This window comes from Macaca nemestrina, chromosome 1, assembly GCF_043159975.1.
Source record: "Macaca nemestrina isolate mMacNem1 chromosome 1, mMacNem.hap1, whole genome shotgun sequence".
Lineage (NCBI taxonomy): Eukaryota > Metazoa > Chordata > Mammalia > Primates > Cercopithecidae > Macaca > Macaca nemestrina.
Window position 1 is genome coordinate 18,555,009 of NC_092125.1, and position 27,722 is coordinate 18,582,730.

At 44.2% G+C, this 27,722-nt stretch overlaps 1 protein-coding gene across 3 annotated transcripts in view; it reads right to left on the reverse strand.

Moving 5' to 3' along the window:
- Positions 1–27,722, reverse strand: part of LOC105499154 (component of oligomeric golgi complex 2) — a 98,594-nt gene that overhangs the window by 56,814 nt on the left and 14,058 nt on the right. For all 3 annotated transcript variants that reach the window (XM_011771634.2, XM_071074489.1, XM_071074496.1), the window contains one exon: positions 26,001–26,111. The gene's annotated coding sequence lies outside the window, so the exon portion shown is untranslated. The remainder of the gene's footprint in view (positions 1–26,000; positions 26,112–27,722) is intronic.

The window sequence follows — 27,722 nt, forward strand, 5'->3', positions numbered from 1 at the left end:
AAAAGGGGTGATCCCTTTCCTCCCCATCATAAAGGGTCAAGGCTGACACTCCTATGACAAAAGACAGGTTAACAGAGAAAAGCATCAGAAATTTATTATGTGCACACATGTGCACTGGAATCATACAAAACATGAAAACCCCAAAGACAGCCAGCTGGTTGATGCTTAAGTATGCTCTTCATTGGGAAGAGGGGAGATGGGGGTGTAGGAGTGAAATAATTTACAGGGGAAATGAATGGACCCAGAAGACAGAAATTAACCTGAAAATGATTCTCTTTGGAATTCAGATGAGCCCTAGAGGCAGACAGTGTCTTGTGGAAAAGTCCATCCCGGTGTGGTTGCACTCCTCAGTCTTCTTTCGTGTGATAGAAAATGAGATTTCAGGGAATGAGTGGAGGCCAATTGTGTCCTCTTTGGAAGTCTGGTTTCCAGGTAAATAAGGAACTTCAGAGAAGAACCTCATCCTGTGCTTTGGGAAAGACAAAGAACTGGAGCCAGAGAAGAGGATGGGGTGGTAGAGATCTTGAGGCTGCTTCTCCAGTTCATTGTGTCAAAGTGCCATATGTCAGGGCACCAGTTTCTGAGCCCCGGCAGGATACTTAGCAGTGACCGTGAACTCCCTTGTCTCTCCAGCGGGCTTGCTTTCCCTCTAATGAAAATGACTAGCTCGTGCCTTCAAGACTTGCCTCAACTTTCTCCCCTACTTCTTCCCCACAATGCCCCCTTCCTCTTAGGTGCCCTTATGTCACCTTTTGTTGGGGAAACAGAAGCAAATTGCACAGGAATTCTCACATGTTCTTAGCATCAGATCAAATCCATAGTACATCTGTGTCCAGGTATTTTCATTTTTTATCATTTATTCCACACACATTTATTAAACACCTGCTCTATGGTAGGCAATACGCTGAGCATTGGTAATTCAGTAATGAACAGCACAGAAAAGTCCCTCTCATCATGGAATTTCCATTGTAATTGAACAGACGCACAATAAACTAATAAAAACTAAAAGTTCACTAAAGATAAAGCCGAGTTAGTGGGAAGAGCCGTGAGAGACTGTCATAGGGGAGCAAGTGTCCCCGCTGTCATGCAGCCAGGTCCCTCCACGGGGGCTTGGGACTCATTCTCTCCAGCCCTTTCCAGGATTCCACTCTGGGAGGTAACTCAATGCCTCCTTTCTTTTTTTTCCTTTTCCTTTTTTTTTTTTTTTTTTTTTTTTTTTTTTTTGAGATGGAGTCTCACTCTGTAGCCCAGGCTGGAGTGCGGTGGCGCAATCTCTGCTCATGCAACCTTCACCTCCCAGGTCCCCTTTCAAGCAATTCTCCTGCCTCAGCTTCCCGAGTAGCTGAAATTACAGGCATATGCCACCATGCCCAACTAATTTTTGTATTTTTAGTAGAGATGGGGTTTCACCATGTTGACCAGGCTGGTCTTGAACTCCTGGCCTCAAGTGATCCACCCTTCTCGGCCTCCCAAAGTGCTGGGATTACAGGCATGAGCCACTGCACGTGGCCTCAATGCCTTCTTTCTAATGGATCACTCCTGTCAGCAACTTCTGAGTTTCCTGCACTGCCATCATTCACAGTATAGCTTGTAAAATACTTCTTTATAACCTGGTTGCCCAACTTGGTTACCATTCCCCTGGGGATACCTGAAAACTCTGTATACAATCGTGTGCACAGATCATCTTAAGAGAGTCCCTTTCCAGATCCTCTCCTTCCATACACACTCTTTAGTAAAACTGATATGCCTAACAATGCATCGGATATCATTAGTGATAGATCTAATTTCCTTTTATTTGGGATTCATGGATCAGGGCAGCCACCGTCCTACAAAACAGAACAAGAGGACTGGACACGGCAGTGCATGCCTGTAATCCCAGCACTTTGGAAGGCTGAGGTGGGTGGATCACCTGAGGTTGGGGGTTCATGACCAGCCTGGCCAACATGGTGACACCCCGTCTCTACTAAAAAATACAAAAATTAGCCAGGTGTGGTTGCTTCTGATTGGCTAGTGACTCCTTTGTTTTCTGCCAGTGTTTGCTGGCTTATCCTGACCTCAAATTTTTAGCACCAATGTGCTCCTGAACTCAGACCTGTTTTTGCTTAACTCAGAGTCTCCCTCAAGGCAAAGATGAAGGCATTGACTGGGCTATGTTCTCATCTGCAGGTTTGACTGGGGAAGAATCTGTTTCCAAACTCATTTAGGTTTTTGGCAGAATTCATTTTCTTGCACCCATATGTCTGAGGGCCCTAGCCTCTTTTTGGCTATCTGTTGGAGTCTTTCTTCTGCTTCTAGAGGCCTCCTGCAGTTCCCTGCCACAAGACCTCTCCACAGTGGTTGACAAGAAGCCCTTTACTTCTTCAAAGTCAGCAGGAGAGCCTCTGACTCCAGTCAGCAAAAAAACAGACTTATGTAACATGGTGTACTTGTAGTAGGGACAACCCCTTATCTCACCGTATTCTGCTAGTTAGAAGCAAGTCTAGGTCCTGTCTACTTTCAAAGGACATAACATAGGTCAGATATCAGAGGGCCACCTTAAAATGCTGGCTAGCACACCTTCCCTATCTCTACTCCCTGCACCGACAAGCTCTCCCAGCCTCAGGACTTTAAGTAACACCCCTATTTTAATGACCATCACATTTCTGTCTCTAGTCTGGACCTCATTCCTGAACTCTTGTCTTGTATATCCAACTGCCTACTTGTCATCTCCATGTGGATTTAACAGGCATCTCCGATTCAACACATCCCAAACCAGACTCCTGATTTCCTCTCAGACTTGCTCCTCCTATAGTCTTTCCCATCCTGGTAAAGAGTAGCTTTATTGTTCCAGTGCTTCAGGCCAAAAATCTTAAAATCTTGCCAATCCTTATCTTGTTCACAGAATCCACGCATAAAATTCTGTGTGTTTTGCCTTCAAAGCACATACAGAATCTCACCACTTCTCCCCACCTGCCCATCTACTGCCTTGGTCCATGCCAGTATCATTGGTCATCTAGATCAGTGGTTCTCACCTGGGGAAGGTTTTGTCCACTCTTCTCCCTATGAGTTTTGGCAATATCTGGAGGCATCTTTGGTGGCACCACTGGGGGAAGGGTCACTACTGGCATCTAGTGGTTAGAGGGCAGGAGTGCTGCCAAACATCATACGACACACAGGGCAGCCTCCACAACAAGGAATTATCTGGCCCCAAATGTCAATGGTGCAGAGGCTGTGAAACCTAATCTACATGAATGCAAATAGCCTCTGAACTGTCTCCTTGCCTTTACCCTTGCTCATCCTCCTGTGAGTCTATACTCCACAAAGCAGTCTGAGGGATTCTTTTCAAATCTAAGCCAAGGCAGGCCTCTTCTCTATTCAAAACCATACAATGGATTCTCACTGGTCACAGAGGTAAGGATCAATCCTAACGAAGGCCTTTGAGGACTTACGTGATCAGGTCCCCACTACCTCTCTTCCCTGCCTCCTACCACTTCCCCTCTTGCTCCATCCCTATTGATCCCTGTGCCTTTCTTCAAACACATCAGGCACGCTCCCATGTTCAGTTTGCTGTTCACTTTGTTTGGAATGCTCTTCTGCAGATATTACTGCTGCTCACACTTTTATTTCCTCCAGGTCTTTGCTCAAATAAGAGAAACTTCCCTGACACAGCCCTAATAAAATAGCAACCTGCTCCTATAAACCTCCACCTGCTATGCCCCATACCCTGCTTTACCTTTTTTCCTAACATTTATCAACTCCTAAGATAGATAGATTGATGGACAGAGAGATGAACAGATAGATAGATGAATAGCTAGATAGATGATAGATGGGTAGATGGATGGATACACAGATGATAGAAATAGGTAGATGAATAGATGCATAGATGGGTAGATGGTAGAGATAGATAAATAGATGATAGAGATAGGTAAGTAGGCAGATAGATGACATGTTAGATAGATAGATATAAATGGATAGATGAAAGAGATGGATAGATATTGGTAGATGGTTGGATAGATAGATGATAGAGATGATAGGTAGGTAGGTAGGTAGATAGACAGACAGACAGACAGACAGACAGACAGACAGACAGACAGATAGATAGATAGATAGATAGATAGATAGATAGATAGATAGATAGATTATTTGTCTGCTTATTATCTGCCCCACTAAAATGGAAGCTCCATGGAGCCAAAACCTGTATCCTTCTTATTAACTATTCTGTCTCTAGGGTCTAGTATGGTACCTGGCACATAGTAGGTGTTCCATAAATGTTGAAGAATGACTAGTTTCCTCATTTGTACTTTCACCTTCATTCTAGCCATTCTCCACACAGCAGTCAAAGGATATTCTTAAAATGTGAGAGGAATGCTATCACTCCCATTCACCTACCCTTCCAAACCCTTGAATTGCTTTTTATTGTTCCTGTTTTTTTTGTTTTTTGGTTTTTTTTTTGAGATGAAGTCTTGCTCTGTCACCCAGGCTGAAGTGCAGTGGTGCAATTTCGGCTCACTGCAACCTCCTCCTCCTGAGTTCAGGCAATTCCCTTGCCTCAGCCCCTCTGAGTAGCTGGGATTACAGGTGCACACCACCAGACCTGGCTAACTTTTGTATTTTTAGTAGAGACAGGATTTCACCACATTGGCCAGGCTGGTTTCGAACTCCTGACCTCAAGTGATCCTCCCGCTTCAGCCTCCCAAAATGCTGAGATTACAGGTGTGAGCCACTGTGCCCTGCTTATTGCTCTTAAACTCCATTTGATTATTTACAAACCAGGCCAGATTAAGATTTTAGTCTTTAATCACTGAAAAGATTATAGTATCATCACCACTAGAGACAATTTTCTAAACATGATAATGTTAAATCCTAAAATAAGTGTATTAGAAGCCTAACAATTTCAGTTTTTACCAAAATCTCATTAATCATCCCGCCTCTGTATCTATCTCATCTTTTCCAACTGCCCGGTTTTCCCTTCTGTTTCGGGCCTTCACCATACTCTGCCAAAATTACTACAAAAACTTTCCAATTTGTCTTCCCACCTCCGGCCAGATGTCTCCTTCCCTTCTCTCTCCACACCAATTCATTCTCCACATTAACTCCAAAATGATCATTCTAAAATATATATCCCCTTACATCCTTCTTCTACTTAAAATTACTCAAGATCTCTAAATTTCCTTAGTGAAGGATTTTTTTAAGACCCATTAGTTGCAAGTGGCAGCAATCCAAAGCAAACCGGATTGAACAAAAGGGAAAAAAATACAAAGCAAAACTTTAAAAAAGGAATTTTCATGTTCACATAGAAAAAGATTCTGTGGTAGTTCATAGTATTCAAAGAAGAGCAGAAAAAATAGAATTTCAGGATCAAGAAATCGGGAGATAAAATCAGTGGAATTTTTTTTTTTTTTTCTCACTGTCTGTGTCTCATGTCTACTTGTCTCCATTGGACTGCTTTCTTCTTTAGTCAGCATCTTTTCAAGTGTCAGGGAAGACTGCCACTGCCAACTCTGTAATCACATCCACCAAAGCCACTGGCTTCTGAGGAAAGACAGCATCTTTCCCACCATTTCTATATCAGTCCCAGGGAAGATTCTGATTGGTCAAATTTGGTCAGGTGGACCAATCAAATGTCCCCAACCAGACAGCATAAAGTGTGGGAGAAATTTCCCACAGACATTAGCAGGCTGTCTGCAGAAGAAGGAAGATGAGAAAACATAGTGGTCAGGCACAACTCAGTAGCCGATGGTTTCTGCAGTTTATTAAACATGGTACATAAAGACCTTCCAGATCTGGTGCCTGCCAACCTCTTCAACTCCACCTTAACCCACATCTTCCTCATGTTCTGTGATCCAGCCACAGTCAGCTGCTGGAATTCCTGGGTGGCTTTTGCCTTCTTTTATCTCCAGCACACACCGCTCTCTGTACCTAAAACACCATTTGCTGCCTCATTATACAAAGATGATACTTCCACATTCTTCAGACCTTATCTCATACATTACCTCCTTCAGGAAGTCTTTGTTTTAACATGTGGATTTTATTATTATTCAAGTGTAATGAGGCCAGCAGATCAGGAGATAATTATCCTTGAAAAGATCATTTATTACTCACAGTTCCTAAGAGGAGGGAGCATACCACATCACAAAGGGCCACATGGGAAGCACCAGGGTTGGTCAGGAGACCCAGGGAGAGAGCTTTTGTGGTGGTTTTGTGGGAAGGAATGGGTGAGACAGGGAAGCAACTCTAGGATGGTCTAGTTTGAATAATTTCAACAGGCTCTGGGGCACAGAGGTCATCTGTAGTTGTCTCGCACCTGGCCATGAGGCAATTAGGATAGGAGAATAGTGGCCCTACGTATGAGAGCCCAATAAGAAAGGAGGTTGTGGGGTGTGGGCTCTGGATTGGTTGGTTTTCATATGAAAGGCACACTCTGTGGCAAGTCATTTAATATCTCTAGGAATTAAACACTCCTGGAGGGGCAGTCCCTCCAGTGTCAGCAAGGCCTCAGATATAAAAACATCAGAATACAGAAAGTAAGTGGCAGGGTTAATACAATCTTTCCTAGTGTTTTTTTCAGCATCTTCTCCTAAATCAGGTTTAGGCATCTCTTTTTTATGATTCCATAATACCCCTTGCACACTTCTGTGGTTGCAATGGCAGCAGTACCAGCAAGGATATCTTAACCAACAGCCCAGCGATCTTTGACCTTCAAACTACATCTAGGGAAGTGGGTAAGAATTTTGAAATAATTTTGCTTGGAGTGGGGGTTCACTCACCCATGTAACCTGAACACTTTGGGAGGCTGAGGCAGGAGGATTGCTTCAGCTCATGAGTTTGAGACCAGCTTGGGCAACAGACTGAGACTTGTCTCTACAAAAATTTTTAAAAACTTAGCCAGGCATGGCGGCATGTGCCTGTAGACCCAGATACTTGGGAGGCTGAGATGGGAGGATTGTTTGAGCCCAGGAGGTCGAGATTACAGTGAGCCATAATCACAATCCTGCACCCTGTACTCCAGCCTGTGAGACAGACCCTGTCTCTAGTAAAAACAACAACAATGAACAAAATTTTTAAGCCATTTAATTTCAATTTAATGGATATGTGACCTAATTTTTATTCTCATAGTTTTTGAGACTACAATTTAGTTTTCATTTAAATGCCTTTAAAATATTTATTCATTTTCTTTCTACTAAAATGATGCAATACAATACTCTTAGGTGTATTATATATACTGAATTTTGACACTTTAAAGAATGCCACCACATTAACGTATGTAGCCATGATTAATTTATCTCTGCGCAGACTATTGAATAAAATGTTTCTCATCTTTATTGTGCACATGGTTGATCTTCCAAATAAGTAATTAGTTAGAAAAATTGAAACTCTTAACTGCTCTTTTAAGATATTCATGCCTGTGCATATTCATGCATATACAACTGAAATGCATGAATACACCACTATTCCTCTCACTGCTGACTATGTAGTGCCTTATTGTCTTTATAAGTCACCTGCATGTGAATTAGGAAACGAAACTCCTTCTTCTGGGCAGATGCAGCTCTGTGTTGGGTTCATGACTTGGGGGCAGAGCATGGGATGGCTTTTGGCTCTCCTTGCTGCCGGGTCAATAATGCCTTGATCTGTACTCACCTGCAAGACCTTAGACAAAGGTGTTAAATGCACACTAGCTTTGCTCAAATGGGCAAGTCTCAACTCATCTTCCTCCCTGAGATCCTCATGCTATCCACAGGACAGGATAGCCAGCCATGTAACAGCACACTATGGTGTAAAATTATACATCATGGTATAAATTTGTGTCCTCCTTATAAAATGTTTATGTTTGCATTTAGGAATGTAAGCATGTATTAGACGTTCTTAGTGATTCAACTTTGAAGCAAAGATTTTCTGTCACCTTTTCTTCAATTTAAATTAAAGAATACCCTGAGATTTCAAGGCAAAATATTATGAGTCAGTTTTTATTTGTAATTATTTACCTTTGCAAACAAAATTTTCTCAAGGAACAAAATACAAATGAATACAACATAAAACATAGATATAATTTGGATGCTGACTCTCTAATTGTCAAATATAACTCCTCATTCCATGTTTCTTTGTATCACCTTATGATTCCTATTCATTGACTAAAAATTAAGTAAATATTATACATTTTCAGTTACAAATTTATGGTAATGAAATATACTTTTATCAATTTTACATGTGATAGATCTTGGATTTTTTTCCCCATTTTAAAAATTAGAATTTATTTTTTAGAGCAGTTTTAGGTTCACAGCGAAATTGAGTGGAAGAAACAGACACTTCCCATATACCCTTCCCCACTTCCCCACCATGCACAACCTCCCCCACGGTCAACATCTCCAACCTGAGGGTACATTTGTTACAATTCATGAACCTACATTGGCACTTGAGGGAAAGCAGGTATAAATAAGACTTTGGCCGGGCCCGGTGGCTCACACCTGTAATCCCAGCACTTTGGGAGGCCGAGGCAGGCAGGTCACCTGGGGTCAGGAGTTCGCAACCAGCCTGGGCAACACGGTGAAACCCTGTCTCTACTAAAATACAAAAAAGCAGCCGGGCGTGGTGGCGTGTGCCTGTAGTTCCAGCTACTTGGGAGGCTGAGGCAGCAGAATTGCTTGAACCCAGGAGGCGGAGGTTGCAGTGAGCCAAAATTGCGCCACTGCACTTCAAGCTGGGTGACAGAATGAGACTCCATCTTAGAAAAAAAAAAAAAAGACTCTGGGGATAGTTTCAGGTATTCTAGAAGGAATTCATTCACTCAAGGACTCTGGTTTCCAGAGTTCTTGCTGTGCCTCCCAGGTTTTAAAAAGGTCAGGCTGCGCATGGTGGCTCACATCTCAGCACTTTGGGAGGCTGAGGCGGGTGGATTGCTCAAGCCCGGGAGTTCGAGACCAGCCTGGGCAACATGGTGAAACCCCATCTCTACCAAAAACAATTAATAAGAAGAATACAAAAATTAGCAGGGCTATTTCTTTTCTTTTTTCTTTTTTTTTTGAGTGGCTGTAGTCCCAGCTACTCAAGGGTTGAGGTGAGAGGATCACTTGAGCCCAGGAGGTAGAGGTAGCAGTGAGCTGTGATTGCAGGACTGCACTCCAGCCTGGGCAACAGAGCAAGACCTTGTCTCAAAAATAAATAAATAAATAAAAATAAAAAGGTCAATAGCAGGAGCACATGACATGGCTCACGCTTCATCTGTGACACAGGATGCAGAGTCAAAGATGTAAACATTGTTCACGTAGCAGAGAGTCGAAAGAGGGAGTTAGTAAGTTTCCCATATTTGGAATCGGCCATTTGTGGGATACTGGCAAGTTTTGGTTTCTGAAGACGGAAACATCAATTTACATTTTAATTTCTTAAAAAGAAACTAAAAAGTTAAGCAAGAGTCCACCCATTATTTGGTAGTGAGACTATAACACATTTCCATTTAACTTGAGCTCCCTCTCCTCCTTTTTCCATGAATGGGCCTGGGTCCACTCTGTGGTCAGGTGAGGTTTGCTGGGAGTGAGTGAGAAAATCTGCAGAACCAGAATTGGGTCCCCCAAAGGGAAGAGAGCAGAAACCCCTCTTGTTCTCTTTAAGATTGACTGTGGGTAATGAAGATTATCTTTTATAAAAATGAAGTCAATACATTTTCAATTTGGCATGAAATTACATTCCCATGTGGGCTTCCATTCCTACTGTCAAACCATCAGTCTCAGGAAAGACAGCAGGTACCACCAAAAGCAAAATAGTCATCGATCGTCTTTGAGTCTCACAGTTGGGTTTTTTAAAATCTACAGCTAGACAAAGTTTCTTTCTTTTAACCTTTTAAGAGTCAGGCCTGATAGACTCTAGGATAGAGTTTCTTTGACATACAGAGAATCTTCTTTCTACCTCTCAAGTTGAGCCAAGAAGCTTCGTGTCTTTGAGTACAGGAAGCTTTGGGAGGTGGAGGTGAAGAGTTGGCTGGCTGAGCTTGCAGCAGAGCTCCTGGCTCCCCACGGCTGCCTGTGGTGTGCAGAGGACATAGGAGGCCCCCACTCCTGGTGGAGACTGAAAGTAAGAGTAAGAGGAATGGGAGTGTGATAAGGCCACAGGACAATGGGACTTCACAACGGGATCCAGACTTCAGCAGCGGAGCCCACTAGACATGTCCATGACAACTCACAAGCCAACAAAGACCTACAGTGCCAGAGGATGCAGCACAGATCTAGGGCCCTTCTGCCCCCCTGCCCTGGGGTCTCCACCCAGCCCACACCACTGTGGGGTAGAGATGGGGAGGGCAAATGGGAAAAGGGTGCCTTTACCTGGAAGGACTGGTTTACACAAATGAGAGGGCTTAACTCGGCCTTGAGAAGGAGCTGCATTTCAGTTGTTTGCAGGCCTCTCTTTAAACTAGAAGAGACTGAGATCTTTAAACTCCCCCACCCTTTGCTTTCCCTACAAGGTGGGGGTCTATGAGGAAGAACAGACAAGAGAAATGGAGAAGCCACATTTCCTTTTCCCATATGATGGCAGTGTATTTTCTCCCCCCATAAAATTAGCAAAAAATATAAGAATGTGAAAGAGTGACTGTGATTATTAAGGCCTCAACCACAGAAGAGCATTGAGGCTCTGAGAGAGAATCCCCACGGGGGCCCAAGGAGACTTGCACAAGGCGAGTTTCATTCTGGGCTGGTGGCAGCTGACATAGAAGAGCTCTGTTGGCCATTCTATAATAACGCGGGCTCATGTCCCAGGGAAGGGGTGTGTGTGCATGAATTGAAAGGTTCTTGTCAGAAAGAGCAGAAACTTTGGCCCCAAAGCCAGACTCAGGGGTGGGCTACCCAGGTGGTCGACAGGGAGGCACTAAAACAACCCTGGAAATGTCATGAGATGAGATCAGCCTGTGCAGCTGGAAGGGCTACTCTGACGAGCAGCTTTGGGGCTTGTCAGGGACTTGCTTAAGTGACACCTGGGGGCCACTAAACTCCCTTCAAAAGAAGAGAGGGTACACCAGTGTTCGAAGCAGCACTATTCACAATTGCCAGGTGGAAGCAACCCAAATGTCCATTGATGTGACGCGGCTACGATGTCTGGGGCATATACCCTGGGGTTCCTCGTCTCGCGCCAGGAAAATGTGGGACACAGACACATGGGAGGAGTTTAGGAACAGAGGTTTAATAGAAGAGAAAGAGAAACAGCTCTCTCTAGAGAGAAAGGGATCTCCCAGCGGAAAAGACAGCTGGTGGCAAATGCAGGGGATTTTATAGTCCAGCTTGAGGAGGCGGTATCTTATTTACCTAGGGCTCACAGACTGGTTCAATCAGGTGTGGCATCATACCGTGCGTCATATTGCACGTCACAGCTTGAGGAAGGCTGGTCGCCCCACCCTAATCTTATTATGCAAATAAATTATCATCTTGTTTGCTCCTTACTATACATGTGGCTGGCAGAGAAGGGATGGTGGAACCGCCATCTTGAGCATGTCTAGTCCCTAATTCCTGCTGCCTTTCACCCGTGCAAGCCCCCAGCTTGCTTGTCTATGTCTGCAGCTCAACTTTAAAGGCTGCTCTTTGTTAGAAAATGATTTGGGCTGCTTTTCATTAAAAAGAAAAGCCTTACCGAGGACTTCTATACCCTTACTATCTGCCTAAGTGATTTCCCCTTAACTCCCGTATCAGATGGACAAATGGATAAAACAAAATGTAGTCTATCCATGCAATGGCATATTGATTATCCAGCCTTAAAATGGAGGGAAATTCCGACATATGCTACAACATAGATTAACTTTAGGGAAGTTATATTAAGTGAAGTAAGCCAGTCACAAAAAGACAAAGACTGTGTGATTCCACTTATATAAAGTACCCAGAGTAGTCAAATGCATAGCGACAGAAAGTAGAATGATGGTTGTCAGGGGTCAGGGCAGCCTTATTGCAGGTGAGGACTCTCTGTGGTATCCTCAGGTGGCACTGGGCATTGTACGATAACATGTTAATCCATTAATCTGTGAATGGATTAATCCGGGGCAGAGGCCTCATGATCCAATCATTTCTTAAAGGGCTCACCTCAATACTCCACTTTGAGGACAAGTTTCAACATAAGTTTTGGAAAGGATATTCAAACCATAATGAGAGGTGAAACTGGCTGGGCTTCTGGGTCGGGTGGGGACTTGGAGAACTTTTCTGTCTAGTTAAAGGATTATAAATGCACCAATCAGTGCTCTGTGTCTAGCTAAAGGTTTGTAAACGCACCAATCAGCACTCTGTCAAAACGGACCAATCAGCACTCTGTAAAACGGACTAATCAGCACTCTGTAAAATTGACCAATCAGCTCTCTGTAAAATGGACCAATCAGCAGGATGTGGGTGGGGCCAAATAAAGGAATAAAAGCAGACCACCGGAGTCAGCAGTGGCAACCTGCTTGGGTCCCCTTCCATGCTGTGGAAGCTTTGTTCTTTTGCCCTTCACAATAAATCTTGCTGTTCCTCACTCTTTGGGTCCATGCCACCTTTATGAGATGTAACACTCACTGTGAAGGTCTGCAGCTTCACTCTTGAAGTCAGCGAGACCACAAACCCACTGGAAAGAAGAAACGCTGGACACATCTGAACATCAGAAGGAACAAACTCCAGACACATCGTCTTTAAGAACTGTAACACTCACCACAAGCATCCGCAGCTTCGTTCTTGAAGTCAGCAAGACCAAGAACCCACCAATTTGGGACATATTTTGGCAACCACAAAGGGACCATCGCCTATCGCCAAGTGGTGAGTACAATCAGACCCCTTTCGCTTGCTATTCTGTCCTATTTTTCCTTAGAATTTGGGGGCTAAATACCGAGCACCTGTCGGCTAGTTAAAAGCAACTAGCAAGGCCGCAGGACTAAAGACATGGGTGTCAGGCTTTCTGGGAAGGGGCTCTCTAACAACCCCAGACTCTTCAAAGTTGGGAGCATTGGTTTGCCTGGAACCAGCTTCCACTTTTCCTGTACTTCTAGGCTAAGCTGAGGGTCAACAGAGAGGAAAGCCATTCAGCTCCGGGGTCACGACAACAAATTGGTTTACCCTGTGGCCATGAGCAGAACTCTCAAAGGCACGTCACCCAAGTGAGACTTGCCCATCTATCCTGACCATTGCCCCTGGATCCTAATGCCTGTCAGACAAACTTCCTCCCACCTCTCTTCTCCGAGGCTAGTCCCGCTTCTAAAAACTACTCCTTGTCTCTGGTACTTTTCTAATTTCTCCTATTAGAATGATTTCTACTATAAACTCCAGGACTTTATTCCCTTCTTTAGGCACCCAGGCTCACCAATCTGAAAGACATAATTTTTGCCCAAAGCCCCGTCATAGCAGGGAGTACCTGGAATTTTAGGATCCCTCCTCAGCCAAGCAGGCCTAACAACAGCTATTCCTGAAGCTAGGATATGGAGAGCCTCAGAAATTGTATCCTTCCTGTTCATATAAGTGAGGACAAAAGGTGTCACTCTTCCAACCCTGGAGATCCCTTCCCTCCCTCAGGGTATGGCCTTCCACTTCATTTTTGGGGCATAACATCTTTATAGGACACAGGTAAGGTCCCAATACTAACAGGAGAATGGTTAGGACTCTAACAGTTTTTCAAGAATACGTCGGTAAGGGCCACTAAATCCAATTTTTCTCAGTCCTCCTTGTGGTCTAGGAGGAAAACTAGTGTTTCTGCTGCTGCGTTGGTGAGCGCAACTATTCCAATCAGCAGGGTCCAGGGACTGTTGTGGGTTCTTGGGCAAGAGGTGTTTCTGCTGCTGCGTGGTGAGCGCAACTATTCTGATCAGCAGGGTCCAGGGACCTTTGCGGGTTCTTGGGCAGGGGATAAACAAATCAAAACCGTGGGTGGTTTTGTCTTTCAGATGGGAAACACTCAGGCATCAACAGGCTCACCCTTGAAATGCATCCTAAGCCATTAGGACCAATTTGACCCACAAACCTTGAAAAAGAGGTGGCTCATTTTTTTCTGCACTACAGCCTGGCCCCAATATTCCCTCTCTGATGGGGAAAAATCACCATCTGAGGGAAGTACAAATTACAATACTATCCTGCAGCTTGACCTTTTCTGTAAGCGAGAAGGCAAATGGAATGAAATACCTTATGTCCAAGCTTTATTTTCATTGAAAACAATTTTTCGATTTTGCATACACAACTATGCAAAGCTTGTAGTTTACATCCCACAGGAGGACCTTCAGCTTACCTCCATATCCTAGCCTCCCTATAGCTCCCCTTCCTATTAATGATAAGCCTCCTCTAATCTCCCTTGCCCAGAAGGAAATAAGCAAAGAAATCTGCAAAGGACCACAAAGACCCCCGAGCTATCAGTTGTGTCCCCTTCAAGCTGTAGGGGGAGGGGAATTTGGTGCAACCCAGGTACATGTCCCCTTCTCCCTCTCTGATTTAAAGTCGATCAAGACAGACCTGGAGAAGTTTTCAGATGATCCTGATAGGTACATAGATGTCCTACAGGGTCTAAGGCAAACCTTCAATCACACTTGGAGAGATGTCATGCTATTGTTAGATCAAACCCTAGCCTTTAATGAAAAAAATGCTGCTTTGGCTGCAGCCCGAGAGTTTGGAGATACCTGGTATCTTAGTCAAGTAAATGATAGAATGACAGCCAAAGAAAGGGACAAATTCCTTACGGGTCAGCAAGCCATCCCCATTATGGATCCCCACTGGGACCTTGACTCAGATCATGGGGACTGGAGTCATAAACATCTGTTGACCTGTGTTCTAGAAGGACTAAGGAGAATTAGGAAAAAGCCCATCAATTATTCAATGATGTCCACCATAACTCAGGGAAAGGAAGAAAATCCTTCTGCCTTCCTCGAGTGGCTATGGGAGGCCTTTAGAAAATATACTCCCCTGTCACCTGAATCACTCGAAGGTCAATTGATTCTAAAAGATAAGTTTATTACCCAATCAGCTGCAGATATCAGGAGAAAGCTCCAAAAGCAAACCCTGGGCCCTGAACAAAATCTGGAGGCATTATTAAACCTGGCAACCTCAGTGTTCTATAATAGGGACTGAGAGGAACAAGCCCAAAAGGAAAATCGAGATCAGAGAAAGGCTGAAGCCTTAGTCATGGCCCTCAGACAAACAAACCTTAGTGGTTCAGAGAGCACAGAAAATGGAGCAGGCCAATCACCCAGTAGGGCTTATTATCAGTATGGTTTATAAGGACACTTTAAAAAAGATTGTCCAATGAGAAACAAGCTGCCCCCTTGTCCATGTCCACCATGTCGAGGCAATCACTGGAAGGTGCACAGCCCCAGAGGACAAAGGTTCTCTAGGTCAGAAGCCCCCAACCAGATGATCCAACAATAAGATTGAGGGTTCCTGGGACAAACGCCAGCTCATGCCATCACCCTCACTGAGCCCCAGGTACGTTTAACCATTGAGGGCCAGGAAATTGACTTCCTCTTGGACACTGGTGCAGCCTTCTCAGTATTAATCTCCTGCCCTGGACGACTGTCCTCAAGGTCCGTTACCATCTGAGGAATCCCGGAACAGCCTGTAACCAGATATTTTTCCCACCTCCTCAGTTGTAATTGGAAGACTTTGCTCTTTTCACATGCCTTTCTTGTTATACCTGAAAGTCCCACACCCTTATTAAGGAGGGATATATTAGCCAAAGCTGGAAAATTGTCTACATGAATACGGAGAACAAGTTACCCATTTTTTGTCCCCTACTTGAGGAGGGAATCAACTCTGAGGTCTGGGCATCAGAAGGACAATTTGGAAGGGCAAAAAATGCCCACCCAGTCCAAATCAGGTTAAAAGACCCCACCACTTATCCTTATCAAAGGCAATATCCCTTAAGGCCTGAAGCTCATAAAGGATTACAGGATATTGTTAAACATTTAAAAGCTCAAGGCTTAGTAAGGAAATGCAGCAGTCCCTGCAATACTAGGAGTACAAAAACTGAATGGTAAGTAGAGACTAGTGCAAGATCTTAGACTCATCAATGAGGCAGTAATTCCTCTATATCCAGTTGTACCCAACCCCTATACCCTGCTCTCTCAAATACCAGAGGAAGGAGAATGGTTCACTGTTCTGGACCTCAAGGATGCCTTCTTCTGTATTCCCCTGCACTCTGACTCCCAGTTTCTCTTTGCCTTTGAGGATCCCACAGACCACACATCCTAACTTACATGGACGGTCTTGCCCCAAGGGTTTAGGGATAGCCCTCACCTGTTTGGTCAGGCACTGACTCAAGATCTAGGCCACTTCTCAAGTACAGGCACTCTGGTCCTTCAGTATGTGGATGATTTACTTTTGGCTACCAGTTCGGAAGCCTCATGCCAGCAGGCTACTCTAGATCTCTTGAACTTTCTAGCCAATCAAGGGTACAAGGTGTCTAGGTCGAAGGCCCAGCTTTGCCTACAGCAGGTTAAATATCTAGGCCTAATGTTAGTCAGAGGGACCAGGGCCCTCAGCAAGGAAGGAATACAGCCTATACTGGCTTATCCTCACCCTGACATTAAAACAGTTGAGGCGTTCCTTGGAATCACCGGCTTTTGCCAACTATGGATCCCCGGATACAGCGAGATAGCTTGGCCCCTCTATACTCTAATTGAGGAGACCCAGAGGGCACATACTCAACTAGTAGAATGGGAACCAGGTGCTGCAGAAACAGCCTTCAGAACCTTAAAGAAGGCCCTAGTACAAGCTCCAGCTTTAAGCCTTCCCACAGGACAAAACTTGTCTTTATATGTCACAGAGAGAGCAGGGATAGCTCTTGGATTCCTTACTCAGACTCGTAGGACAACCCCACAACCAGTGGCATACCTAAGTAAGGAAATTGATGTAGTAGCAAAAGCCTGGCCTCACTGTTTACGGGTAGTTTCGGTGGTGGCCGTCTTAGTGTCAGAGGCTATCAAAACAATACAAGGAAAGGATCTCACTGTCTGGACTACTCATGATGTAAGTGGCGTACTAAATGCCAAAGGAAGTTTATGGCTATCAGACAACTGCCCACTTAGATACCAGGCACTACTCCTTGAGGACTAGTGCTTCAAATACATATGTGCGTGGCCCTCAACCCTGCCATTTTTCTCCCAGAGAATGGGGAACCAATCAAGCATGACTGCCAACAAATTATAGTCCAGACTTATACCACCCGAGTTGATCTCTTAGAAGTCCCCTTAGCTAATCCTGACCTTAACCTCTATACTGATGGAAGTTCATTTGTAGAGAATGGGATACAAAGGGCAGGTTATGCCATAGTTAGTGATGTAACCATACTTGAAAGTAAGCCTTTCCCCCAGGGACTAGAGCCCAGTTAGCAGAACCAGTGGCACTTACCTGAGCCTTAGAACCGGGAAAGGGAAAAAGGATAAATGTGTATACAGATAGCAAGTATGCTTATCTAATCCTACATGTCCATGCTGCAATATGGAAAGAAAGGGAGTTCCTAACCTCTGGGGGAGCCCCCATTAAACACCACAAGGAAATTATGGAGTTATTGCATGCAGTGCAAAAATCCAAGGAGGTGGCAGTCTTACACTGCCAACGCCATCAGAAAGGTGAAGGAGAAAAGGCAGAAGGAAACTGTCAGGCAGATGCTGAGGCCAAAATTGCTGCCAGGCAGAATCTCCCATTAGAAATACCTACTGAAGGACCCTTGGTGTGGAACAACCCCTTCCAAGAGATTAAGCCCCAGTATTCCCCCACTGAAACAGAATGGGGACTTTCACAGGGGCATAGTTTTCTCCCCTCAGGGTAGTTAATGACAGAAGAAGGAAAGGTGCTTATATATGAAACCAGCCAGTGGAAAATACTTAAAAGCCTCCAGAAAACTTTTCATATGGGTATTAAAAACACTCAAGGCCACATCCCTATTTACAGCCAAATCTCCTCCAGACCATCTCACAGGTAGTCAAAGCCTGTGAGGTGTGCCAAAGGAATAATCCCTTGGTTCATCGTAAGGCTCCTTTGGAGGAAAAAAGAATAGGTCAGTATCCTGGAGAGGACTGGCAGTTAGACTTCACTCATATGCCTAAGTCAAAGGGATTTCAATACTTATTGGTCTGTGTCGATACCTTTACAAATTGGATAGAAGCTTTCCCCTGCAAGACACAGAAGGCTCAGGAAATGATTAAAGTCCTAATTCATGAAATAATTCTTAGATTTGGGTCTCCCCAAAGCTTACAGAGTGACAATGGTCCAGCTTTTAAAGCCAGTATAACTCAAGGAATTTCCAGGGCGCTAAGGATACAATATCACCTTCACTGTGCCTGGAGGCCACAATCCTCAGGAAAGGTGGAGAAGGCAAATGAAACACTCAAAAGGCACTTAAGGAAACTAACACAAGAAATCTCCCATGGCCTACTCTTTTGCCCATGGCCTTGTTGAGAATCCAAAATTCTCCTCACAAAATGGGGCTCAGTCCATATGAAATGCTGTATAGACAACCTTTTCTCACAAATGACCTCCTACTTGATCAGGAAACGGCCAACTTGGTCAATGATATAACTTCTTTGGCAAAATATCAACAAAACCTTAAAAACCTACCTGAAGGACGTCACAGAGAAAAGGGAACAGGGTTGTTTCAACCAGGAGACCTAGTGTTGGTCAAATCTCTCCCCTCTACCTCCCCATCCATGGACTCTTTGTGGGAAGGACCATACTCAGTAATCCTCTCTACCGCAACTGCAGTTAAGGTGGCAGGAGTGGAATCTTGGATTCACCACACCCGAGTTAAACATTGGACATCCCCTGAGGAACCTGCAGGACTGTCAGCTCAGGAGTCCCAAGATCAGCCAGGCCAGCCTCGATACACATGCAAACCGTTGCATCTCCTATTTCGGAAGGAAACATCCCAGACTAAAAAGGTTCCTACCACTGATCCTGAGGAAAAACCCCTTCCTCCTTAAAGAGGGTAAGTGAAAACCTGCATAATCTGTATCTTTAACACCCCTCCTTGCCCTTTTAATGGAATCCTTTTACTATTTCATCATATTATTAAGCAGCATACTAACCATACTGTTTGTGATAGGACTATATACTGTAGCTCCTACCAGGATGAAAATCCTAAGCACATTAACCTTGTTTCTATCTTCCTTCCTTCTGACAGCAATTTATTCCTACCTTTAACTCAGCCTGGATAAAATGATCTCGTCTTCCAAAGCGCCCTCTTTACCTTCCTATTTACTCTTTACCTTCCTATTTACTCTTTACCTATCTATCCCTCCTGCTTCCTTGGATACCTCATACAATCACCCCTCCCCTTCCACTAGCTTCTAATTGCCTCTACAAGACTCTCAACTTAACCCAGTCTCTGTTAAACCAGTCCAATCCTTCCCTGACAAATGACTGTTGGCTTTGTATCTCTCTATCAACCTCTGCTTACGTTGCCACTCCCATTCCTGCAAAAAAACTGGGTCTTTACCGACTTAACCTACCACCCTCATTATGAAGGAAAAGACCCTTTCTGACTTCCAAATATGCAATCATTAGCCGACTTTCCCATCTTCAATAGGACCAAGAATACCCTAACAGGACGTAAAAGCTGCAATCCAGCTTTTACTACTACCTATTACTATTACCTACTAGCCCATCAGTGTAATTACACCCTACAACGTTAAGCCCCAATTAATCATAGTAACTTCTGAGTCACCCAAACAGCTCCATTCAGATGGCTTGTATGCTTCTCAGGGCCCCCAAAATCATCACCTCCTCCCAGCTTAACAAACAGTCCAGGTTTTGTAATAGCAAACATACTCCCTGCATGACCATTCACCCCTGCACCCCCTGCAGCAGCGTCCCCACCACTAGTGAATGCCTTCTCATCCCCTCTTTCAATCACTCTCTCAAATGGTTCCTAGTAGACACAAAACGTTTTTTTCTCCAATGGGAAAATAGAATACAAGGAGCCACTCAGTTTGCTCCCAACACCCCTTTCCAGCCACTCACTGGAGCTACCTTGGCAAGTACTCTAGGAGTATGGGAAAACAAAAACAACAAATTCACACACCTTTTTAACATACACAACCAGTTCTGTCTACCCAGCCAAGGTATATTCTTACGTGGAACATCAACCTATAGCTGCCTCCCCACTAACTGGACAGGCACCTGCACCTTAGTCTTTCTAAGTCCCAACATTAACATGGCCCCAGGAAATCAGACCCTATCAGTACCCCTCAAAGTTCAAGTCCGTCAGTGCAGAGCCATACAACTAATACCCCTACTTATAGGGTTAGGAATGGCTACTGCTATAAGAACCAGAATAGCCAGTTTATCTACTTCGTTATCCTACTACCACACATTGTCAAAGGATTTTTCAGACAGTTTGCAAGAAATAACAAAATCTATCCTTACCCTACAGTCCCAAATAAACTCTTTGGCAGCAGTGAGTCTCCAAAACCGCCAAGGCCTAGACCTCCTCACTGCTGAGAAAGGAGGACTCTGCACCTTCTTAGGGGAAGAGTGTTGTTTTTACACTAACCAGTCAGGGATAGTATGAGATGCCGCCCAGCATTTACAGGAAAAGGCTTCTGAAATCAGACAACGCCTTTCAAACTCTTATACCAACCTCTGGAGTTGGGCAACATGGCGTCTCCCTTTTCTAGGTCCCATAGCAGCTATCTTGCTGTTACTCACCTTTAGGCCCTGTATTTTTAACCTTCTTGTCAAATTTGTTTCCTCTAGAATCGAGGCCATCAAGCTACAGATGGTTTTACAAATGGAACCCCAAATGAGTTCAACTAACAACTTCTACTGAGGACCCCTGGACCAACCTGCTAACCCTTCCACTGGCCTAAAGAGTTCCCCTCTGGAGGACACTACAACTGCGGGGCCCCTTCTTCACCCCTATCCAGCAGTGATAGCTCTTAGCCAGAGCAGTCATCAGTCAAATTCCCAACCGCAGTTAGGGTGTCCTGTTTAGAGGGGGGGGATTGCCAGGTGAAGCTGTCTGGGCTTTTGGGTTGGGTGGGGCCTTGGAGAACTTTTCTGTCTAGCAAAGGATTGTAAATGCACCAATCAGCACTCTGTCAAAACAGACCAATCAGCATTCTGTAAAACGGACCAATTAGCACTCTGTAAAATGGACCAATCAGCTCTCTGTAAGATAGACCAATCAGCAGGATGTAGGTGGAGCCAAATAAAGGAAAAGAATAAAAGCAGGCCACCAGAGCCAGCACCTGCAACCTGCTCAGGTCCCCTTCCACGCTGTGGAAGTTTTGTTCTTTTGCTCTTCACAATAAATCTTGCTGCTGCTCACTCTTTAGGTCCATGCTGCCTTTATGAGCTATAACACTCACCATGAAGGTCTGCAGCTTCACTCCTGAAGTCAGCGAGGCCATGAACCCACCGGGAGGAATGAACAATTCCAGGTGCACCACCTTTAAGAGCTGTAACATTCATTGCGAAGGTCTGAGACTTCACTCCTGAAGTCAGCAAGACCGTGAACCCACCAGAAGGAATAAACTCCAGATACATCCGAACATCAGAAAGAACAAACTCCGGACCCACCATCTTTTAAGAGCTGTAACACTCACCACGAGGGTCCGCGACTTCATTCTTGAAGTCAGTGAGACCAATAACCCACCAGTTCCGTACATAATAACAAGTGGCAAATTTTATATTATGTATATTTTCCACAATTTTCTAAAAAATGGAAAAAAAAGAAGAAGGTGGGTTCTATTAAGCACTGGGTGTGTTTTCCTGTATGAGGTGTGCCACTGGGATTTTCAACACCTCTACAATGCTGACCAAATTGTAGCCCAGTTAGCTTGCCTGAGGTGCCTAGGGACATCGTCCAGTCCTGGGCAAGGGTACCTGTGGGGAGAGGCATGACTGCACTGCCAACTGGGCCCTTCTTGGGTGGCACTATGGGCCTGCCCATCTCAAGGTCAGTTAGATCTCCCTGGCACTCTGGGCTGGAGGTCTACAGACTCCCCTAGAAGGCTATGTGGCCACAGTAAGAGAAGCCACCTCTACCTGCATTCTCACTACCTCCCAGTTAGAAGGAGCGGGTTGATGGCAGGAGCAGATGTCAGGAACCAGCACAGGCCATGCAGGGGCATCTCAGGACTCTCTACGGGAATAATGTAGCAGGAAAAGAACGAATCTCCCGAAACTTGGGGTGGGAATGAGAGTTCTCTTGATTTGAACAGTTTTACCCGGTGTTGCACCGCAAGATGGTAATGTGAAATATATTGTTTGCAAAGGGTAATTAGGGGCATCCAGAAATCTTAAATCCGAGAGAAAGACAGAATTGGGAGCTAGAAGGGCTAATCAGCTATTGAAGACAAGAGAGTAGGCGGCAGGCATAGGCTGGCTCAGAAGAGTTTTTCTGAAAGATCTCCTTGTTAACAGCAGCCAGTTTTCACTGGTTCTAGCATGTATATGACATTTCTTATCTCAGAGTGGCTTAAAAGTACTGCTCAGCCCTTGACAGAAGTTGCAGAATTCCGTTTCTACATCACACAGGGAACTGGACAAAATGGATTCTAGGGTTAAGTTTCTCTAAATCCAAGTTAATAATGGTACTCCTTTATTATTTCTATTTTATTTTGATACCTATGGCATTCCTTGGAGATGCTATATTACTGTTGGGAGAAAACCTTTTCCTCTATTAACTTAGGTCCAGATACCAGGGGTCTGCAAATTAACTGACAATTGATATATTAACAAAAGAAAAGATGAAGTTGATTGCCTTGTCTGTGGGAGTACTCAGTACTGATGAACTCACTGAACAGCTGGGGGTACGGGCTTACATGCCAGCTTAACCAGGGAAGGGAAAGGGTGAGGGTGAGGATGGAGTAAAGATAGAAGATTTGTTCTAGGAGGACAAATGGAAGGTAGATGGTTTTTGATAAGGTTTGTTTATGCACCTTCTCTAATGGTCAGCCTCCTTCCTGGCTGGAAACTTCCCAGGACAGGGCATTTATTCTCAGAAGTCTCTGCCTTTATTCAGATAAGGGAAGCTCCAGAAAGTCTTCTTTCTGCCTCTGCTGTATTTCAAATGTCTTCAATTTAAAGTAATCTTTATGCCGTCTTGGGGTGGATCCAAGTGGGTCCCTTCATTACTATCACTTCTTTTATGTTCAAATGCTGTTATAAGAATCACGTCTTGATAACCGCACAAAAATTTGAATAGGTAGAGCTGGAGTAATAATCGTAATGGGAGCTAACATTTGCAGCAAGCTTACTGTATGTCAGGCATCATGCTTAGCATTCTACATGGATTATCTAATGTAACCCCCGAAATGACAGCAGGAAGTGGGTGCTGTCATTTTTGCAGGAGGAAACTCAGGCTTGGGGAAGTTAACATGTGGCCGTGTGATCAAGTGAAAATCAAACACCGGCTCCTCTGACGGTAGAACCCGACTTCTTGTAGTAATTGTTTACTGTTGCATAATCAATACCCGCAATGCAGTAGCCTAAAACAATACACATTATTATTTCTCACCATGTCTGGGAGTTCTCGTGAGGCTGAGTTGGATGTTGGCTGAGTTGGCAGCCATCTGAAGACTTGTTTGGGGTGACGGGATCCACTTCCAGGGTGGCTTTTTCCTGTGACTGTCATACTGGTGCCAGCTGCTGTGGAGGCCTCAGTTCCTCGCTGGGGACCTTGCTGCAGAGTGATCTAACTATGCAGCAGCTGGCTTCCCCAGAAGCCAAGGCAGCAGCTGCAATGCATTTTATTACTTATTCTTAGAAGCCACGCACCACCACTTCTGCAGTATCCTATTAGTCACACGGGTTGGCTCTATTCACTGTGAAAAGGGACAGTGCATGGATTCCAGGAGTGAGGATCTTTGGGAGCCAGTTCAGGGCCAGCTACCACATTTCTACTACACTTTTCCTTCTTTACTATCAACTTAGGCAAAAGTGCTGTGAAATGAAATTTATAAGAGTCTATAGTTTTTGACTGAGCTCACGCACTAATCTCCAGCAGACCAGACCAAACCAAACCAGAATGGAGTCACTCATGCTGGGTGCCATGTAATGAAACTGAACTTAGACATGGGACATTTTACTAAACAAGATTCACAGCAATCAATCCAAAGGGGCCTGGTCAGCCTGAAGCAGTGTGATAATGAATTCCCATCTGCCTTAACCCTACAAGGAAAATAATTTTAAAATGAACAATCTGTTTTTTGTTCCTTGTTTTTGCTTTCTTCTGTCATTTGCTCTCTGTAAAGCCAACTTCCTCTGCTCAGCTCATTAGAGCACCTTTTTATTTAATAAATGTGATGCTGCCCGATTCATGAATTGCTAATAAAAGCCAATTAGATAATTAAACTGAATTTGTTGAAATTTTATTGCTTGACAGTGCTTAGACAGGCACCTGGCACTTGGAAGTCTTTCAATAAATCCTAACTTGTTTACATGGAAGAAAAATAAAAAATTCAGGACCCCAAACTATGCCCAAAGAGAAAAGTTTAGCTTTGGAACTGAGTCACACAAAAACTGCCTTCATTTTGTTCCTAAGTAGATAGATGCAAAGATAGAAGGCCACATACCTCCCCAGGTGGCCTCTCTCACAATTTGCTCATGAGGAAATTCTTTGGGGGCCCCAAGATCTTTATTCTGAAACTCTTGTGAATTTTACCCTGACAATGTAAATTAAGAGCTTATCTTCACAGGTGCAGGACAGGCAGGACTAGGAATCCCCCCTCCACTCACCTGAGACAAATGCATGTCTCATGACTGCTTCCCCTGGTATCTGTTTACTTTATCTTATATAAAAATGCAAACTCACTGAACATGAGACAAGTGCATGGTTGACCGTGGTCCTCAACTCACTCCTTTAACATATAAAATGTGGATTTGATGAGTGCTAATCAAAGCCTCAAAAAGAACAAGAAAAAAAAGAGATCTTTTTTTTCTTCCTTTAGGCTGGAAGCTGCTAAAGTACATTTAAAGGTTGAAATTAAGGAGCCAGTGGAGAGGATGATGGTGAAGATACAGGAAATATGGGGATCTGTAGAGCTTCAAAAGAAACCACATGCCACCTTTTGTTTACCCTTCCCCCCTTTTATTCTTTTTGTTTCCTCTGCTGCCCACTCTTTCCCCTTTAAATATCGAAGTCCTCAAACCCTGTTTGGAACAAACACGAATCACAGATGTTCCTGTGATTTGTGTTCCTTTTCACCAGGCACATCCTGAACTTTGGCAAAATAAACCTCTAAGTTGATTGAGACTTGCCTCAGTCATTTTCTTTGGTTTACATTTCTGTCTTTCCTCCCAGCTGTTTTCCAGCCCTCAGTCATTAGTACATAAGAGTTGCACATCAGTGCATAAAGACTTGAAGGCATTTTGGTAGTAGTGGAGCAAATGAGCAGATGACATCCCACAGTGAGATATGTGGTGTTAGACAAGGAGGAAAATAAATATTGAGTGTTGTCCATTGGTTTTGCAACTAAAAGCTCACTGGGCAGAGGGAAAATGCTTGCTTGCTGTAAATAGAGTAGCTCAGAGGAGTTTAAAGGTAGCTGCATTGAGTAGATAACCATTATAGTAAATTTGAATGTGAAAGAACAGAGCTAGTGGGTAAGAGTGAAAGAAGGGATCTGACTTGATAAAGAGATTTTTTTTTCTTCCTTTAGGCTGGAAGCTGCTAAAGTACATTTAAAGGCTGAGGTTAAGGAGCCAGTGGAGATGATGATGGTGAGCATACAGGAAAGAGGGGGATCTGTGGATGGGATAAGATCACTGGGGAGATGGTAAGAGATACTTTTAGTTATCCAGTGCTGGGTAACAAAGTGCCCCGAACCTAAATTATTAAGATGGAGTTGGTTTTGTTTTGTTTTTGTTTTTCTTATAAATTTGCAAATTTGTGCTTAACTTGGTGGAGATGGTTTGTCTCTGCTCCACTGACCATTAGCTGGGGCAGCTTGGGGGCTGAGGGATGGAGTCATCTGAATGCTCGTGTGTCTGGTGGTTCATGCTGGCTGTCAACCAGGACATTAGCGAGGACTGAGCAGAAACACCTCCACAAGCATCATGGCTGGATTCCAAGAGCAAGGACCCCAAGAAGATAGGTGGAAGCCTTACCACTTGTTATGAGTCAGCCTTGGAAGTCAGGAAGCTTCCCTTCCACGGTAGTCACAGGCCTGCTTAGATTCAACAGGAAGGACCATGCACCAACAGTGTCAACTTCCAACTCTAAGGAGAAAATGCAGGATGGGATATATTGGTGAGGTTATCTTTGGAAAATACAATCTGCCCAGATAGTCTCTGCACAACTTGTTACTTGCAAGTTCAGAATGTTCACAATCTAGCTATCTATCTCTTTTCTGTGCTCTAATATATGAGAAGGAGCTGACCAGTACAGCACAAGCACCCATTTGTGAGGTGTAGTGCAGTATGGAACACAAAAGGGGAACTGCCTGGGTGAAGCAAGGCACACCACTTCATCTACCATATTATCTGGGCTCAAGTCTGTATTCTGGAGGACAGCTGGAGAGCTCTGACTAATGGGGTCTGCTGTGCAGAGTGGCTAAATGAAGTCATTGGAGCCCCTTATGAGGAATTTGAAGATAACTGCTGTCATCGATATTAGCAGTCAGGAGTAGGAGCAGAAGCTGAAATACACAAATAAAAGGCACTCAACTGAAGCCATAAGGCAGAAGTGTTTATGAGTAAGCAGAAGCCGTAAACTAGAGGGAATTCTGAAGACAGGAGGGAAGGTAATTCACAGTGCAGGAGTGGAGGAAGAAGGGACAATGGAGCCGAATCACAGCAATGACTGAGCGTGAGAGCCAGGCAGGTGCCTGCTGCTGAGAGTGACCCCAAGAGAACCCATGGCTTGAGACAACTCTCCAGGTGCCTGAGTGCCAGCCAGGGTGGCAGCCAACGTGGAGACCTCCTTCTCAGCTTCACTAGGTCTTCCTATACTGGGCTCTGATCTCCTGAGATTGGTAGACTTTGTTTGACCCAAGAGTGCCTATCTGGCACAGAATCTCAAAATTAACTTTAGGTGAACTTATTAGGGTGCCAAAGGTATATCTACCTAAAAAAATCAATACTTGCCCACAAACTGGAATTAGCAATATCTGGCAAAATATTATAAACTGTTTTGACAAGTTGCAGGTGACTCGCTCTATGTGTTTGTTCATTGTCTAATATTTGTAGAAAGACATTATAGTAAAGGATTTGTCTGGGGAATCCTACAATCATTTCACTCTGTAATATGCTCCTTGCAGATGGAAGGAGGGTATATTTTCTGAGCTGGTTAGCTGAAGGGCTCAAATCATAGCACACGTCTGTCACTTCCATGCACTCTCTCTCCTGGATCATATTTATACTCAATTGAAGTCTTTTGCAGCCTTCAGTGGCTGATCACCAATTGAGTGTCTGCCCTCCCCATGGACCAATGTCTAATGTTACAGTACAGGACACAGGGATTATTTCAGTGAGTTCCTGCACTAAGAGTGGTGTTGGCAACTTTTAGAAACCCACCCCTTCATCCTGGGCAAGACTTCCTATCATGTGGCTAGAAAGAAAAGTCAATGACATTTATTCTGTGACCTATGTATTACTTTGTATGTTGCCAAACATTCAGCAAGCTAGTGAGTGGTCTGTTTATTTGCAAGCTAGGGCCAATGCTTCTTATCTCTAAAAGCTGAGTACTGCTATTGCCACCATCAACTGGTACAATCTTTTTTTTTTTTTTTTGAGACTGAGTCTCCCTCTGTCACCCAGGCTGGAGTGCAGTGGCACAATCTTGGCTCACTACAACCTCTGCCTCCTGGGTTTGAGTGATTCTCCTGCCTC